This window comes from Hemitrygon akajei, chromosome 23 (assembly GCF_048418815.1).
Source record: "Hemitrygon akajei chromosome 23, sHemAka1.3, whole genome shotgun sequence".
In the NCBI taxonomy this organism is placed as follows: domain Eukaryota; kingdom Metazoa; phylum Chordata; class Chondrichthyes; order Myliobatiformes; family Dasyatidae; genus Hemitrygon; species Hemitrygon akajei.
The window spans coordinates 44,321,153-44,339,605 of record NC_133146.1 but is presented as its reverse complement, the minus strand read 5'-3'; the positions used below and the strand labels follow the sequence as shown (position 1 = coordinate 44,339,605).

General features: G+C 39.8%; 1 protein-coding gene across 6 annotated transcripts in view; it reads left to right on the top strand.

Annotated features, from left to right (window-relative positions):
- jakmip3 (Janus kinase and microtubule interacting protein 3) overlaps positions 1-11,123 on the top strand; it is a 347,134-nt gene extending 336,011 nt beyond the window's left edge. For all 6 annotated transcript variants that reach the window (XM_073027549.1, XM_073027548.1, XM_073027547.1 and 3 more), the window contains one exon: positions 11,046-11,123. The gene's annotated coding sequence lies outside the window, so the exon portion shown is untranslated. The remainder of the gene's footprint in view (positions 1-11,045) is intronic.
- Positions 11,124-18,453: the final 7,330 nt, after the last annotated feature.

Below are 18,453 nucleotides of genomic sequence, written 5' to 3'. Positions count from 1 at the left end.
TGTAGGGTAAGTGGCAGAGAAGGAGTGCCAGAGGCATGGTTGGTGTGGGCGCAGACATACCCAGCCCTGAGACACCAGGCAAAGTCATTTAATTCCAAACATTTGGTTTATTGATCATTACGGAATGTTTCTCTGGTGCTTCCCACCCCCTCTCCTCTTCCTTCTGCTTTTCCTAACCATGATTCCCCTCTCCCTACCCCCTTCCCTCTGTCAGTCCACAATAGAGACCCATATCAGAATTGGGTTTATCATCACTCACATATGTCATGCTGGAGTTCCTCCAGCATCTTGTGTGTGTTGCTTTGGATTTCCAGTATCTGTAAATTTTCTCATGTTTGTCACAAAATTTCTGTTTTTTTTGCAGCAGTACAGTGCAATACATAAAGTGACACCAGTACTGTGCAAAAGTCTTAAGCACCCCAGCTAAATATATATATATATATGTGCCTAAGACTTTTGCAAAGTATTGTATCATAGATAAGTTTTGCAATTAAAGAATCTAAAGCTAGGTTAGTTGCAGAAAACTATGGTCAAAGTTTTCAGCCGTATTATTTATTGTCCAGCTGCTATAAATGCCGCACACTTCATTTCTTTATCATCATCTTAACTGTACAGTTATTTTAAACCTCAAATAGAATTTTTATGTTACAACTTGAACTTTTCTTAAGTGTTCATTCTGGGTTAGTGAATAAGAAATGTGAAGTAATGGCTATCTACTCTTTCAGTAAGGGCAAGATGTAGATATTTGATATGAAGTATTCAAAGTGAATCAAGCTGAAGTGATTTTTAATTAAGTGTTTACTCCTTGTATTGATGAGTTTTTTTTTCACCGCATGCAAATTCCTGATTTAAATTCAGCTCAATAACAACAATACTTTGCCTGTTCCATAGTGGCTTACAAAAGAGACACAGGCCAGCGGATGTGTTATGCACATCTGGGGCTCCTCTTGACCTTGATCAACGGTTATCTAGGAAGAGGTGGTTCAACTGCTTCAAAGAACCTCCACTTTTATAACACAAGGACTTCTAAATGTTGAAGAAACAAAGACAAAATTGGCATCTGAATTTTATCCAATAGGCAGGTGTAACAAATAAGGAATCAATAGAATTTTAGCTGATCAGATTTCCCAGCGTGTCTTTTAGTAGTTAGGTCATGGATATTTGTAATAAAGCTGTCAATTGCATGCAAGTGCCCAGAGTTGAAATCAGAAAAGCTCCTTTCTTTCAACATTCATATGCAAAGTCAGGAGTGTGGATGTGCCTTGAATTCAATTTCTGGCAATTGATTTGTCAATTGAACCAAAACCAGTAAATATAAATCAGTACCCTTGCATTCATTGGAAATTATTCTCACTGACTGAAGAGCAGTTTTATACAAGGATGAGCTAATGATGCAGTTATAACACTTCTGAGATGCTGCAAGCAATTTTTAGCTGTTACACTGCTTTCATGCTGTATGTAGCATGCGCCAAGCCCAGTTCAAAATTCACTAACATCACATCAAACTGAAGCAATTACTTATTTGAATTTGTGGTTCAGTTTGCATTTTCAAAATACTTAAATATTACTGTTTAGCCTATGAGATCCACACAATTCATCATAGTTTTAAAGATTTGCAGCTCAGAGTTTATTGTATGACTGCTTACAGCAAAGTGCTTTCTGTGGCAGGCAGCCCAGTTGTAGAGTAGAGAGGAACCCAAGGGTCAAACAGGGTGAGTAAAATACCATTCACAGCTGCTGATTTGGTTTTGTATTCAATGACTTCCCATGGAACTTATCGATACAACCATTTGCAGAGGACATGGTAGATACCCTTAATACTTCATGGTGCAGTATCATGCTTAAAGCTTGCAAATGACTTTGCAGTTGAAATCAAGCAAAAAACCTGCAGATACTGGTATTCTGAAATAAAAACAGAAATACTCAGCGGGCCAGGCAACAGTGAATGTTTCAGGCCCAAGGCTTTTTGTTAGGATTGTTTTTAGTAGTAGAAAAGGTGGAGATGCTATGGTTAAAACAAAAGTAATAACTTTGATAGGATGAGACAAAATAAGTCAAAACAGCAGTTAAAATCAGATTATGCTTCACTGCCTGTGTTACATATTGCTAAATACAGGGCAAGCAGGTTAGGCTATTCCAATACTAAGAGAAGACCTGAACCAAAAAGATAATAGGCAGAAATAGTACAGAAGTTTTAGTACAGAAGAAAGAAAAGGTGAGACCCCAAAATTGGAGAATTTAGTATTAAGTTTGGAAGGATACAAAATATCCTGATGAAAGGTGAAGCTTGTGATGGGCCTAATTGTAGTGACACAGGAGGACACAGACAGATCAGTCAGAGTGGGAATAGGTTGAGGAATTAAAGTGTCGGACAACTGGAAATGGGGTCACCTTGCAGAGTAGGCAGTAGTTTGGAGTGACATTAGATGGATGGAAGGTTTGGAAAATGGACTTGGAACTGTCCATGTTCAAAGTCTACCCAGGTAATGCTCCCCATATCCTCCTCCGCTACATTGACAACTGCACTGGTGCTGCCACATGCTGAGTTTGTCAATTTCATCAACTTTGCCTTGAAGTTCCATCCTGCCCATAAGTTTTCTTGGTCCATTTCTGACATCTCCCTCCCCTTTCTCGATCTCTCTGTCAATGGACATCTTTTATAAACCTATTGATTCCCACGATTATCTGGACTACACCTCTTCCCCCCCCCCCCACCCCCCCATCTCCTGTAAAAATACCATTCTGTTTTCTCAGTTCCTTAGCCTCCACCGCATCTGTTCCCAGGACATTAGAGATTTCCTCTTTCTTCAGGAACTGCATCTCCTCCATTTCCTGAACATCCATGTTCACCCCATCTTCCTGCAACATAACAGTGATAGAGTTCCTCTTGTCTTTACCTACCACCCCATCAGCCTTTGCATCCAACACATCATCCTCCTCAACTCTGCCATCTCCAAAGGGATTATACCACTAAACGTATCCTTACCTCCACACCCCACCTCCTCCCCCCACCCTGCTTTCCACAGGGATCACTCCCTCCATGAATCCCTTGTCCATTCATACCCCCCCCCAACTAATCTCACTCCCAATACTTATCTCTGCTAGTGGCCTAAGTGCTACACCTGCCCAAACAGTACTGCCAGGTGCAGCAACACTTACATGCAAATCTGCTGGGGTCATCTATTGTGTTTGGTGCTCCTGGCATGGTCTTCTCTTCATGAATGAGACTCGCTATAAATTGGGATGAGCTTCATTGAGCATCTCAGCTCCATCTGCCAAAAACAGATCTTGCCAATGGCAAAGAATCTTAATTCCAATTCCCATTCTGACATGTCAGTCCATGGCCTCCTATTACACTAAGATGAGGCCATGCTCAGGTTAGAGGAGCAACACCTTATATTCCGTTTGGGTAACCTCCAAACTGATGGCATGAATATCAATTTCTCCTTCTGGTAAAAAAATCTTTTCTGTCTTTATCCCCTCTTTTTCTATTCCCCACTTTGGCCTCTTACCTCTCCTCACCATCCTATCACCTCCCCCTGGGTCCCCTCCTCCTTTCTGCTATGGTCCACTCTCCTCTCCTATCAGATTCTTTCTCCAACATTTATCTCTCCAACTCACCTGGCTTCACCTATCACCTTTGAGCTATACTCCTTCACTTCCCCTCCTACCAACCTGCTTATTCTGACATCTTCCCTCTTCGTATTCAGTCCTGAAGAAAGGCCTCAGCCTGAAACATCATCTGTTCATTCATTTCCATAGATGCTGCCTGGCTTGCTGATGAGTTCCTCCAGCATTTTGTGTGTGTTGCTTTGGATTTCCAGAATCTGCAGAAATCCAAATCGTGACATTGCACCATCACGTTATAGGGATGCAGTTCTTCTTTGGGTGGGACTTTGAATATGGAAATCAGGAAAGAGCAGGACAAGGAAAAGCTAGAAGTATCAGGAGATGGTTGTGACACTGAGCCAGGGTTACAAGAGTCAATGGAAAGATTCAGTTTGGAGCAGGATAGCAGTGGGGACAGGGAATCGCCTAAAGAATCAAAGATAAATGAGGGTCTTGACGTACAGAAGGCCAGTTCAGCTTTTTGGTCCCAGGTACACCCAATGACTGTCACCACTGGGAAACCACGGAGCAAAACTCATTGTGTCTCCTAACAAATTGTGTTCAGCTCACAAGAGTGAATCTTCAATCTTCTAGAGTAAACAAAATGGACAATGAAATAGACATTTCTCTCTGGATAAAGTCAATAAAATCTATTTTCCATTTATTTGATGCTGAAGGAAGCAGCTATGTGATTGAATTTGTATGAGCAGGTTCACTAAGAGGACAGCAAGCTTAGTTCAGTGATCCGCTTGGGAGAATAATATTCATCATAATGAAATATATTGTTATCACTTTAAAACACTTCAGGAAATAGCAAGCAATGGTACTGATAGCACGTAATAAAAATAAAAAAATACTCTCCAGTCATCAACAGTATTGAAATCAGTCTGGAGGGCTATATTCAACTGGAATACAGGAAAATCTGGACGATGGTCTAAATCAGGAGTTCCCATCGTTTTTAATGTGATGGACTAAGACCAGTGAACAAGGGGTCCATGGACCTCAGATTGGAACCCCTGGTCTGAAGGAAACCAACTACTTTTACTGCTCTAAATTTCAGACCACATCTACTGTATATTGGTGCAAATACAGTTTTGTATTTGAACAAACTTTATTTACTTATTTTTATTTATTTAGAGATACAGGTAGATTAGGCCCTTCCAGCCCTCTGAGCTGTACCATCCAACGAACTCCAACAACCCCAATTTAACCTTAACCTAATCACAGGTCAATTTACAATGACCAAGCAACCTATTAACTGGTGCGTCTTTAGATTGTGGGAGGAAACCAGAGTGCATGGAGCAAACACGCATGCTCCACGGAGAGAACATACAACCTCCTTATGGCGGAAGCTGGGTTTGAACTCCGGTGCCCTGAGATGTATATAAAAGCGTCCTGCTAACGATGAAACCATCTGCAGCTTGCAACTGCAATTTTTATTTATGGGATTCCCAAAATGGTGGATCTTAATGCTAATGATTGGATTTGGCCTTAATTTCCGATCTCTGTATTCTCCATGTTTCAGTTATTCCCTGTTTGTGATAGTAGCCAGTAATATAGTGAGCAGGTGGAAAAACAGCACACTTTCTTTTTGTAGAGAAAAAAAACATATAAATCATTGGATTTATATCTTTTAATAGCTAGGATTTGCCTGATTCAATGATACTGAGGAAAGGAGGGGAGACGTGCCACCATGTTTGTACAATTTTATAGATGGGATGGCACGGTAGTATCGTAGTTAAAACAACTCTTTACAGTACCAGCAACCCAGGTTCAATTCTCACCACTGTCTGTAAGGCGTCCATACATTCTTCCCCTGACTGCATGTGATTCCTCTGGGTGCTCCGGTCTCCTCCCACAATCCAAAGATGTACTAGTCGGTAGGATAAATGGTCATTGTAAATTGCCCTGTGGTTCAGCTAGAGTTAAGTCGGGGGTTGCTGGGTGGCATGGCTTGAAGGAATGGAATGCCCTACTCCATGCAGTATCTCAATTAAAAAAAATAAAAATACTATGACAATTAATTCAGTATTAATGATACTAACTTGTTTCTGTTTCAAATATATGCAAGTGGTTGCTCTTTGACTTCATAGTTAAATTGATGAATTACTTGATGGAACTAGTGTCAATTTCTCCTCAGGTTTATTCAACTTCATCTTTTGTTTATTTAAAACAATTCATGAACGACGAGAACACTAAGCCAGTTATGAAACTTCGTTCAATACTTAGATATGGGTAAAGTAGATTTGATGAGCAAAGATCAGAAGGAAATGTAATCTACTGCTATGAGTTTTGCTGCAGATTGCCATTTTAAAAAATGTGCTTGATCGGGACAAAGCTGCATGGATCTAATCCTTGGGCTACTGTAAGCAGGTTATATCAGCAGTCAGATCTTTGAATGCCTTTGTAAATTCTGCACATTGCTAATTTAATGCTTAGGCATTTCTGATAGTAAGAGCAAGCAATTATAAATTAGGAGAAAGTGTAAGACATTTGGTCCCTTAAATCTGCTCAGCCATTGGGTAAGATTAAGGCTCACCTGAGAATACCCTCAAGTCTGTATTCCTGACTCCCTGTAGTAATATTTCACTCACTTGCTTATCAAGAATCTATCTGCCTCTGACTTCATAATATTCAGAGATTTTGCTTCTATTACACTTTGAAGTAGAGTTAGAAAGGAACAAACACTAAAAAAAAAATCAAAAATTGTGTCTTCTGTAATATAAAAGAGAAACGTTTTCAACAGTGACCACTAGGTCATGTTGCCCCTATAAGAGGAAACATCCTCTAACATCAAATCTTGTCAAGACCCTTATGTATCTTATGTATTTCAAATGAGTCCTGCTTAACATAGGGTGGCACAACACTCAACAGTACCAGCGACCTGGGTTCAGTTCTCAACATTGTCCAGTAAGGTGCCTGTATGTTCTCCCCGTGACCAGGTGAATTTCTTCCATGTGAAACAGTTTCCTCCCATAGTCCAAAGATGTACTGGTTGGTTGATCCTGGTAAATTGTCCTGTGATTAGGCTAGGATTAAATTAGGAGATTGCTGGGCAGCTTGGCTTGAAGGGCCACGTTGCATCCCAATTAAAAAAATAAACACAAGATTACTGGAAAAGTACTGGGAAGGAAACCACAGCGGATAGTCCCGCATTTTGAAATGGAATTGGTGGAGTTTTTTACTTTCAGCTGAGGGAGCAGACGGGGCCTGGATTTAAAGTCTCACCTGAAAGCTGGACCCCCATTATGCAGCACTCTCTTGGTTAAGTTGAGTTGATAGTCATATCCTCAAGAAGCTTGCTTGCAGCAGCATCACAGTTATGGGTTCCAACAACACACAGAACATAAATACATATAACTTATCATAAATGACTACTATGAAAAAAACTGTACAAAACTATATAGTGATACAAAGCAACACAGAGACAAATTCATCGTAGTGCAAGAGGTGGTCTGTAGTGTCCTGTTGCTGAAGTAGGTTTAGTGTTGTGTTGATTGGTTCAAGAACCTGCTAGTTGTTGGCAGGTAGCTGTTCCTGAACCTGGAGGTGTGGGACTTCAGGTCTGTATACCCCCTGTCTGATGGTGGCAGTGCTAAAAGGGCACGGCCCTGGATGGTTGGGATCCTTGATCATAGATGCTGCCTTCTTGAAGCAACACCTCCTGTAGATGCTGTTACTGGTTGGGAGAGATGCACCTGTGATGAACAGGGCTGTGTCTACTACTCTCATACCAGGCCATGATACAACCAATCAAGATACGTCCAATGGTCCATCTGGAGAAGTTTGTGAGAGTATTTAGCAAGACACCAAAATCTTCATAAGCTCCTAAAAAAGAAGAGACACTGGCTCATCTTCTTCACATTTACATATAACCATATAACCATATAACAATCACAGCACGGAAACAGGCCATTCCGGCCCTCCTAGTCCATGCCAAACTCTTAATCTCACCTAGTCCCACCTACCCGCACTCAGCCCATAACCCTCCACTCCTTTCCTGTCCATATACCTATCCAATTTTACCTGAAATGACACAACTGAACTGGCCTGTACTACTTCTACAGGAAGCTCATTCCACACAGCTATCACTCTCTGAGTAAAGAAATACCCCCTCGTGTTTCCCTTAAACTTTTGCCCCCTAACTCTCAAATCATGTCCTCTCGTTTGAATCTCCCCTACTCTCAATGGAAACAGCCTATTCACGTCAACTCTATCTATCCCTCTCAACATTTTAAATACCTCGATCAAATCCCCCCTCAACCTTCTACGCTCCAATGAATAGAGACCTAACTTGTTCAACCTTTCTCTGTAACTTAAGTGCTGAAACCCAGGTAACATCCTAGTAAATCGTCTCTGCACTCTCTCTAATTTATTGATATCTTTCCTATAATTCGGTGACCAGAACTGTACACAATATTCCAAATTTGGCCTTACCAATGCCTTGTACAATTTTAACATTACATCCCAACTTCTGTACTCAATGCTCTGATTTATAAAGGCCAGCGTTCCAAAAGCCTTCTTCACCACCCTATCTACATGAGACTCCACCTTCAGGGAACTATGCACTGTTATTCCTAGATCTCTCTGTTCCACTGCATTCCTCAATGCCCTACCATTTACCCTGTATGTTCTATTTGGATTATTCCTGCCAAAATGTAGAACCTCACACTTCTCAGCATTAAACTCCATCTGCCAACGTTCAGCCCATTCTTCTAACTGGCATAAATCTCCCTGCAAGCTTTGAAAACCCACCTCATTATCCACAACACCTCCTACCTTAGTATCATCGGCATACTTACTAATCCAATTTACCACCCCATCATCCAGATCATTTATGTATATTACAAACAACATTGGGCCCAAAACAGATCCCTGAGGCACCCTGCTAGTCACCGGCCTCCATCCCGATAAACAATTATCCACCACTACTCTCTGGCATCTCCCATCTAGCCACTGTTGAATCCATTTTATTACTCCAGCATTAATACCTAACGACTGAACCTTCTTAACTAACCTTCCATGTGGAACTTTGTCAAAGGCCTTGCTGAAGTCCATATAGACTACATCCACTGCCTTACCCTCGTCAACATTCCTCGTAACTTCTTCAAAAAATTCAATAAGTTTTGTCAAACATGACCTTCCACGCACAAATCCATGCTGGCTACTCCTAATCAGATCCTGTCTATCCAGATAATTATAAATACTATCTCTAAGAATACTTTCCATCTATGCGCTGGATTGAGGGCAGCTCAACCAAACTGTCAATGCCCAAGAATTTGAAGCTGCTAACTCTCTCCAACTCTGACCGACCAATGAGCAATGGCATGTGGTCTCCAAACTTCCCCTTTCTGTAGTCAACAATTAACTATTAGTTTTTGTTGACCGAGAGCATGAGATTGTTATAATGGCACACCTCCACTGGGGGTTCTATTTCATTCTTCAGTGCTGACCCACCATTACCTGTCCTTGAGCCAACACGAGTGGTATCATCAGAAAATTTGCAGATGGCATAGGAGCTGGTATTGGGTATAAAGAGAGTAGAGCAGGGGGCTAAGCACACGGCCTTGAAATACATGTGCGTAGTGTTACGTACCCCGTAACTGGGTCACTTATCAGCAAAGATAGAGAGGTCCGTTGATGTCTGATGGTACCATTTTTAACAGTATTTATTGATAAAAATACACAAAAATAACATTGATGCAAACATACAGATAATATACATCGTCAATACTAAATCTAAAAGCGCGGGTATAATAATAATCAATAAGAAATAGCTCTATCGTTGTCTAGGGGATAATGTATTGTCCGATGGAAATATAAAAGTCACTCAAGTTCATTCAAGCTGCAGGCTGCAGCCTTTGGTTGGAGTCAAGAGAGAGTGTTTAAACTTGCCCATTCCTTTTATGATGTCAATCCTTCGAGAGTCGTTAGGGCTGATTTCTCCTTTGTGTTAGCTAAAGCCGTTCTTCCGTGGCAAGGCCCACCAATTCCGAGACAAATGGAAAAGGACGCACGTGGACTTTCCACCGGCTTCCGCTATTACGCTGTTACAGGATTTCTAGTGTGTCTTCTGGTGTGTCTGAAGGGGCTGTTCCCCCAGACCCTCTTTTATCCTGACTCACAGGGTCTCAGATGTCAATCAGGGTGGAGGGATGCCTCCCCTCAACCAGCCCACTTTTGGTCATTCCCCGAGGGCTTCAAATAAATAGCACCGTACTCAATACACAATTCCGTCTCCAAGTGACAATGACCATTTCCCGTAGCTTTGTATCGCCGAGGGGCCAAGACATTCCAAACGTCTCTCTCTCATTTCCTGGATCTCCTGACCTGACTTAATAGCGATCTTGCGATTCTCAAAAAGGAGGGGGCACTGGCGTAACAGTAGATGGTCATTAAGGAGAATCTGTTGTTACCAATCAATACTGATTGAGGTCTGCCAATGACAAAGTCAAGGATCCCGGGTATAAAGGGAGGTATAGAGACCCAAGTTTTGGAACTTTGCGGTAAGTTTTAAGCAGGTGATTGCATTGAACACCAATCTATAGAGGATAAACAGCAGCCTGATGTTTACAGTACAGTTGTCCAGATGATCTAAAACAGAGTGCTGGGGGAAGGGGCAGTGAAATAGCATCTGCTGTTACCTTATTGTTTCAATAGGAAAATTGAAGGAGGTCCAAGTCATTTCTGAGGCAGGAGTTGATTTGCACCATAACCAGCCTCATGAAGCACTTCATTACGGTGAATGTCAGTATTATTAGTCATAGAGGCAAATATATTAGAGGCTTTTAAGAGACGTTTGATAGTCACATGGATATAAGAAGAATGGAGGGATTTGGACAATGTGTAGGTAGGAGGGATTAGTGTTTGGGTGTTTTCGATTTGCCTTTTAGCTGGCTTGGCACAGCATTGTGGGCTGAATGGCCTGTTCCTGTGCTGTACTCTTCTAACTCTAATTTAGGCAGATTACTGTGCTCTTCTTGGTCACCAGTTCTATAGATGCCCTTTAGGAGCAGTTGGTTAATTCTATGCTTAGAATTCTGGTCCAGGATGTCCACCACAAATATCTTATCCGGAATGCTCTCAGGCATTGTATTCTCAAACATTTCTCTGGATTTGTAATATTCATGCAAGCAGGTATCTCATATTACTGTATTAATAATACCTTTTTATAGTAATGCTCTTGGTGATGAGATGCAGATTGTCCAAATCCCTCCATTCCTCAAATGTGAAATGGAAGATGGCCTTTATAAGGATCACTTCAGTTATACTTTTCAAGAAAAAGTGATCTGGAATAGGAAAAGAAAGCTGGTGTGTAATAAATCAGTGGTGGTGGCATTTCTTCATACCAAGAATCGGTCTATTGAGGACAAAGCAATGTGTATATGCAGAGTAAACAAAGTTCAGTTTGATCTATGAGTTCCTTCTTATTCCAGGATGAACTTGCCTTAACTACAGGCAGAAAATGTTGGAAACACTCATCAGATCAGGCAGCATCTGTGGAAGCAAAAACAGTAAGTATTTTTTTACCTAAACATTAACTCTGTTTCTCTTTCCACAGATGCTGCAAAGTCTCTTCAGTATTTCCAACATTTTCCAGTTTAATTTTAGATTTCTAGCAAGTATTTTTTTTCATCTTCATTACCTTAAATATAGGTCGTTTCTGCATAGAAATGTTGAAATGAAGCATCAGAGGTGTTGATGAAAGTCGTGTTCATTTTGTGTCAGCTCTCAACTAACCACTGGTCCAGGTGGAGTAAGAAATTAGGAAAGCTAAAGTTATGTTGGCCTTTATTGTATGTAAAAGGATATCTATAAAAGTAGGGAGAGCTTTCATCAGCTATACAGAGCCTTGTTAAGGCTGCATTAGTAATATTGTTGATAGGTCTGATCTCCCTGTCTAAGAGAGCACACATTTTCAATAGAAGTAGCAGTGAAGATTCATAATACTGATTCCTTGGATAGTGGGGTTTCTGTTTATATGAGAAGAGATTACCTGAGAAGAATGTGACGTGATCTCACTGAAACGTGCAGTCTTTATGGGGACTGATGGAGTCGAGAAAAGTTCATATTTCCCCTGTTTTGAGTGACTAGAAGCAGGGATCACAGCATCACAGTAGCATGTTGAGCATTCAGCACAGAGATGAAAAGAATCTTCACACAAAGGAGAGTAATTCTTAGAAATTCTCTACTTAAAGCATTTGTGGGGGCACAGTACTCCATACATTCAAGATGGATTGATAGATTTGAGAAATTAAGCATTATATGAAGTTAATACAGGAAAGTAGACCAATATACAATGACCAATTAATCTACCAACCTGTATACCTTTGGAACGTGCGAGGAAACTGCAGCACCCGGAGGAAATCCTCACGGTCACGGGGAGAATGTACAAACTCCTTACAGACAGCAAAATCAAAACAAAAGATACAGATCTTCAGTTCATATGAGTTAGAAATTTGTGTTTGACAGTGGTATAAAGTCGGCTGCATCAATGGGGTATTCCCATTGACTTTAATTAAGTAATCTGTATTAAACAGAGCATATGGTAGGCAGCCCAGTACTAATTTGTGTCACTGTCCAAGTTGAATTTCTACTTTATTAAAACCAGACTGCAGTGTAAAAAAAAATGAAAGCATACTTCTTGAAGAAATATTGGAAAACTTGTTGCAATAAATTGGTGGATTTAAATACATTTGAATTGCTTGGTACTGATTGTAAAAACTTATTTTGTACCTGTTTGTGCTTACTAAGGGCATGTTGTTTATCATGGTAAGAGCATTTTTAACAAAGTATGACAAAAAGTAACAATAACTAAATAGTACGTCTTTAAACAAGAACTCAATATGAATGTGCTTAGAATAATCAGTGAATTGATTTTTAGCACATGTTACAATGGGATGTAAATATTTTAAATGATGATCTTTGAAAAATTACTTACATTATTTATTACTCTTTTTCAGAAGAAACTGAATATATTGCTGTTTTCAGCCTTATTTCTGAAGACACGCAAAAGCAGCCAACTATAAGAATCAGCCGTATTTCTGCTGAAGCCCAGAAAGTGTTGTGCTCCAGTCCATTACTTCTCATGCAGTACTGGCCCATTACATTCCACAGAATTTCCCTCCCTGTGCTTATTTCAAATTGCTGTTATTTCCCTAGATATGCCTCTCCTACACCCCAGGTCTAATACATGCATGGAAAGAAAAATCTCTCATTCCTCCAAATGGATATCAGAAATATTCTAGATTTTTTTATGTTTAATAATTGCAAAGATGTCACATATTGCTGTTAATTGCCAAGTGAATTATAATCATTAGGAAAAAAAACAGTACATTCTTACAAGAATTACAGAAAATGTGCACATTACTAAACAAGGACATGTAAAAGGATCTTTATAAACTAAATAATATCATAAATTTATGGTGTCAAAAGTGATTTCAAATTTTTGTCAGTTGTTTACAAATATCTACAAATGCATAGTTGTAAGTTAGAAGAAAGCAATGAAAGGAATTGAAAGGAAAAGAAAATTGAAAGGAAGATGAATCTTTGTGCTTGGCTATTAGCTTCAGAAATTATAAGCATTTTATTTAAATGCCTTGAGTTAGAATGAGCCCAGAGAAGGAAAGAAAAACTGCAAAATACCATGATTCCTACTCTCTGGAATCACACAGTTCATTGAGGCATTCTGTTCAACCAATAACACTGGAAAAAGTTTGGAATATGTAAACAAATCACAGTGGATCAACTTGTTAGAACCTGACCTGGTGAAAAGGTTTTACCAGGCCTGGCCGTGCTTATGCATGTTGTAAATATGTGAGTGGCAGTTTGCCAGAACAGTGACTTAAGCACCAAAAATGATAACTGTTCATAATAAGAAAGCTTTTGATGACAAATGTACAGGAAAAAACAATAGAGCATGTGATAGATTCAGTGATAAGCAGGTCTGAGTTTTTTTTATTATTAATCTGTACAAAACTGAAATGTATTGTATACAGAAAAGCTGTAGTGAGTTTCTTTTTAATACACTTTGTAAAGAATTGTCTGTCCTGCTGTTAAGTTCTACTTTGGCCATTTGAATTGTCTAAACTAAATTCCATTTAAATCTTAATCCAGGTTTCATATTATCAACTGATACCCATCAAATGTTTTCCAATAAAGATCTGTTTGTTGCATTGTTTAAGTGATTAAATGTCAGTAGTTCTTTCAAACTAGAGATACCCAGTATTATGAAGCCTTCAGAGAACTCCAGAGTGCCTTACCTGGCTTGTTAACAAACAAAAAGAGGTGCATTTTTAATTAAGCTTTTGCTGTGGTGCAACAAAGCGAGGCAAATGTAGCATACATTAGTTTGGGTATTTGAAAAACTATTAAGTCCAACACTTTAGGATGTCAGCATTAAAATGTTATCTTTTAGCACTAATTTTATTTGCATGATGAATGGATTTAGTTTAGACTCAGGAAATCATGCTGTGAATATGGGTAATGAATTAGAAATCTTGATTTCTTGTACATAGTTATATTGTAAAATGATTAAAAATATATGAATTATAAAGATAGTGCCACTTGTGGCCATTGGGCCAAAGGTCCCTAATTTATGTGCTCTGTAAGGTAATCTCTGTATACTCATATCTTAGATATTTATCCCTTTGTTTCTGTACTAAAACAGTAATTTGCTGTCCTAAAGGACTATATGTTGATCAGCTACAAATTTTACACATATTTTTGTATTGTGATTCATGTATATTAGCAGATCTTTCTATCCATTTGTAAAATACATATATTATTGTAACTTTTTTAATAAAAAGTACTGTTCTAAACCTTCATGATTGGAACAAAAGTTGTATTTTTGACAATCTGTCTCACAATTTCATGTGCTTCACATTCCATGTTTTCAGAAATGGTTATTGAATTTGCTGACTTTACACTAAACAAGACCCATTTGGCTCATCATTTGGTGCAAGCACTTCACTTGAAAGTGACTGCTCCATTTCATTCCCCTTAAATAATGCAGCAGTTGCCACTTGAACAACGCCAGGTGAAGCACTTGAGCTGTGTTATTTTCTTTGCAACAAAGACCTTCAAATGGTAAATCAGTCCTCAGTTTATGCTCACCTGTCATTGTACAACCAGCCAGTAAAATTACTTACCTTCTTAAAACCTTTTGCAAATTAAAAACAAATCAGACTCCATCATGTTTTATTTCATCTCGTCCATGTCTAAAATATCATTTTTGACATTTTCTACAATCAAATATATCATTCCTTACATGATTACCTGATTCCCTGAACTACCTAACCATGTGATTCCAGTATTCTTACAAAGGTAGTGCTGACCCATTGAAGATCCTGTCAATTGGCCAGATAAAATTGTATAGTTTTCAGGTCATTTTCGCACATTTATTGGCAATACACAAAGCTATAAGCTCCAGATGACCCTATGTATCCCTACTAGCTGTTTAGCTACCTTTCCCCATTCTATCTATTCTTCAACAATATTAAGAATCTTCTTTTTAATAATCAACAGTACACGTACTAAACTGTTTATGTTCTCTCTTAATGTCAAGTAAGATTATATAACTTTCCATTATCTCAGATTTAGTCACTACCAAATCTTCAGCCAGAAGATAGTGAATCTGTGGGATTTGTTGACATAGAGTCTCTATGGGTTAAGGAATGGCAGGTGTAAAAGGACCCTAATGGCGGTTGTATACAGGTCTCCAAACAGCAGCCTGGATGTGGATTAAAAATGACAGCAGGAGATAGAAAAGGCTTGGGGATTTTAACATGAAAGTGGATTGGGAAAGCCAGGTCAGTAATGGACCTCAAGACAGAGAATTTGTAGAATGTCTAAGGGGTGGCTTTTGAGAACAGCTTGTTGTTGAGCCCACTAGGGGATTGGCTGTGTTGGATTGAGTGTTGTGCAATAATCCGGAAGTGTTAAGTGAGTTTAAGGTTAAGGAACCCTTAGGGTACAGTGATCACAATATGATAGAGTTCACATTGAAATTTGAGAGGGAAAAGATAAAATCCAATGTATTGGTATTTCAGTGGAATAAAGGAAATTACAGTGGCATGAAAGGGGAACTGGCCGAAGTTGACTGGAAAGGGATATTTGCAAGAAAGACAGCAGAGCAGCAATAGCTGGATTTTCTGTGAAAAATGAGGGAAGTGCAAGACAGATATATTCCAAATAAGGAGAAATTTTCAAAGGGAGGAAGGACACTACTGTGGCTGACAAGTGAAGTCTGAACCAAAGTGAAAACAAAAGGGTGGACATACAAGGAAGCCAGAGCTAATGGAAAGATAGAGGATTGGGGAGCTTTTAAAAACCTGCAGAAGGAAACTAAGAAGGTCATTTGGAAGGAAAAGTTGAATTATGAGAGGAAGCTGGCAACTAATATTAAAGAAGATACTAGAAGCTTTTTAAAATATAAAGGGTAAAAGCGAGTCGAGGGTAGAAAAAGGACCATAACAAAATGACACTGGAGATATTGTAATGAGAGATGCAGAGATGGCAGTGGAACTGAATGCATATATTGCATCAGTCTTCACAGTGGAAGGCATCTATCGGACATTCAGGAGTGTCAGGGAAGTGAAGTTTGTGCAGTGAAAATTACAACTGCAAAGGTGCTCAGGAAGCTTAATGGTCTGAAGGTGGATACATCTCCTGGACTTGACGGAATACACCCTCGGGTTCTGAAGGAAGTAGCTGAGAGATTACGAAGGCATTAACAATGATCTTTCAAGAATCAATAGAATCTGGCATTGTACCGAATGACTGGAAAATTGCAATTGTTACTCCAATATTTACCTGTTAGCCTGACATCAGTGGTTGGGAAGTTGCTGGAATCAATTGTTAAGGATGAGATATCAGAGTAGCTAGAGGCACGTGACAAGATTGGCCAAAGCCAGCATGGTTTCCTGAAAGGAAAATCGTGCCTGACAAACCTACTGCAATTCATTGAGGAAATTACAAGCAGGGTAGACAAGGGAGATGCAGTAGACATGGTGTACTTGGATTTTCAGGCCTTTGATAAGGTGCCTCACATGAGGCTGCTCAGCTAGAAAAGATCCCATGGAATTACAGGGAAGTTACTAGCATGTGTGGAGCATTGGCTGGTTGGCAGAAAACAGAGAGCGGGAGTAAAGGGATCCTATTTTGGTTGGCTGCCGGTTACCAGTGGAGTTCCACAGGGCTCGGTGTTGAGACCGCTGCTTTTTACGATGTTTGTCAATGATTTAGACTACAGTATTAATGAATTTGTGGCTAAATTTGCTGATGATAAGTGGAGGAGTGGGTAGCGTTGAGGAAATAGAGAGCCTGAAATGAGACTTAGTTTAGGGAAATGGGCAAAGAAGTGGTAAATGAAATACAATGCTGGAAAGTGTATGGTCATGCACTTCAGTGGAAGAAATAAATGGGCAGACTATTATTTAGATGAGGAGAGAATTCAAAATGCAGAGATGCAAAGGGAATTGGGAGTCCTTGTGCAAGATACCCTAAAGGTTAACCTGCAGGTTGAGTCGGTTGTGAAGTAGGCGAATGTAATGTTGGCATTCATTTCTAGAGGTATGGAATATAAGAGCAGGGATGTAATGTTGAAGCTCTATAAGGCACTCGTGAGACCACACTTGGAGTATTGTGTGCAGTTTTGGGCTCCTTAGTTTAGAAAGGATATACTGATATTGGAGAGGGTTCAGAGAAGATTCACAAGAATGATTCCAGAAATGAAAGGGTTACCATATGAAGAACATCTGGCCGCTCTTGTGCTGTATTCCCCGGACTTCAGGAGAATAAGGGGGGATCTGATAGAAACATTCTGGATGTTAAAAGGCCCGAACAGATTAGATATGGCAAAGTTATTTCCCATGGTAGGGGATTCTAAGACAAGAGAGCCCACAACTTCAGGGTTGTAAGATGTCCTTTTAGAACTGAGATGTGGGTGAGAGTCAGAGGGCGGTAAATCTGTGGAATTTGTTGCAACAAGAGGCTGTGGAGGCCAAGTCATTGGGCGTATTTAAGGCAGAGATAGATAGGTTCTTGATTAGCCAAGGCATCAAAGGGTATGGGGTGAAAGCAGAGGAATGGGGATGACCGGAAGAATTGGATCAGCCCATGATTGAATGGCGGAGCAATCTTGATGGGCCAAATGGCCTATTTCTGCTCCTATGTCTTATGGTCTTATGGTCTTATGGTCAGAGGGCTATGGAGGCAAAGTCAATGGTATATTTAAGGCAGAAATTGATAGATCCTTGATTGGTAAGGAGGTTAAGGGCTATGAAAAGAAATGGGTTTAAAAAAATCAGCTATGATGAAAGTCAGAGCAGACTCAATGGGCCAAAAAGACTCATTTCTATTCCTGAGGCTCTGTCCAGGTCTACGTCATAAGAGGAAATAAGAATAATCTGCAGCAGATCTGGACCACTGGATCAATATATTTACAGGCTCAGATTTTCCGGGACAGTGTCACAGAGATCTATATTATTCTACAAGGCAACTTTAAGAAACATTCGAGTAGTTGGATTGCTCTCAACTTGGATGTCAAGGAAGAGTGAAATAACAACAGAAACTACTGGAAATACTCATCACTAGGCAGAGAAACAGAGGTAGCATTTCAGGTCAGAGATCAGCAGAACTGGGAAGGAGACATAAGAAGGTAAGAGTGAGTCTTGTCTTTCAGGTCCTTGGATTATTCCAGATGGTGATAGATTAACATTGTGCATCTTTCCAAGAGATCACCCAGGCTCCTTCCTGCTGAGGAATGCGTTCTTGAATGTTGGTTTGAGGAGAATGTAACACCTCCGTTCTGAGGATTATTCACCATTTCTAGCTTTGCACAAG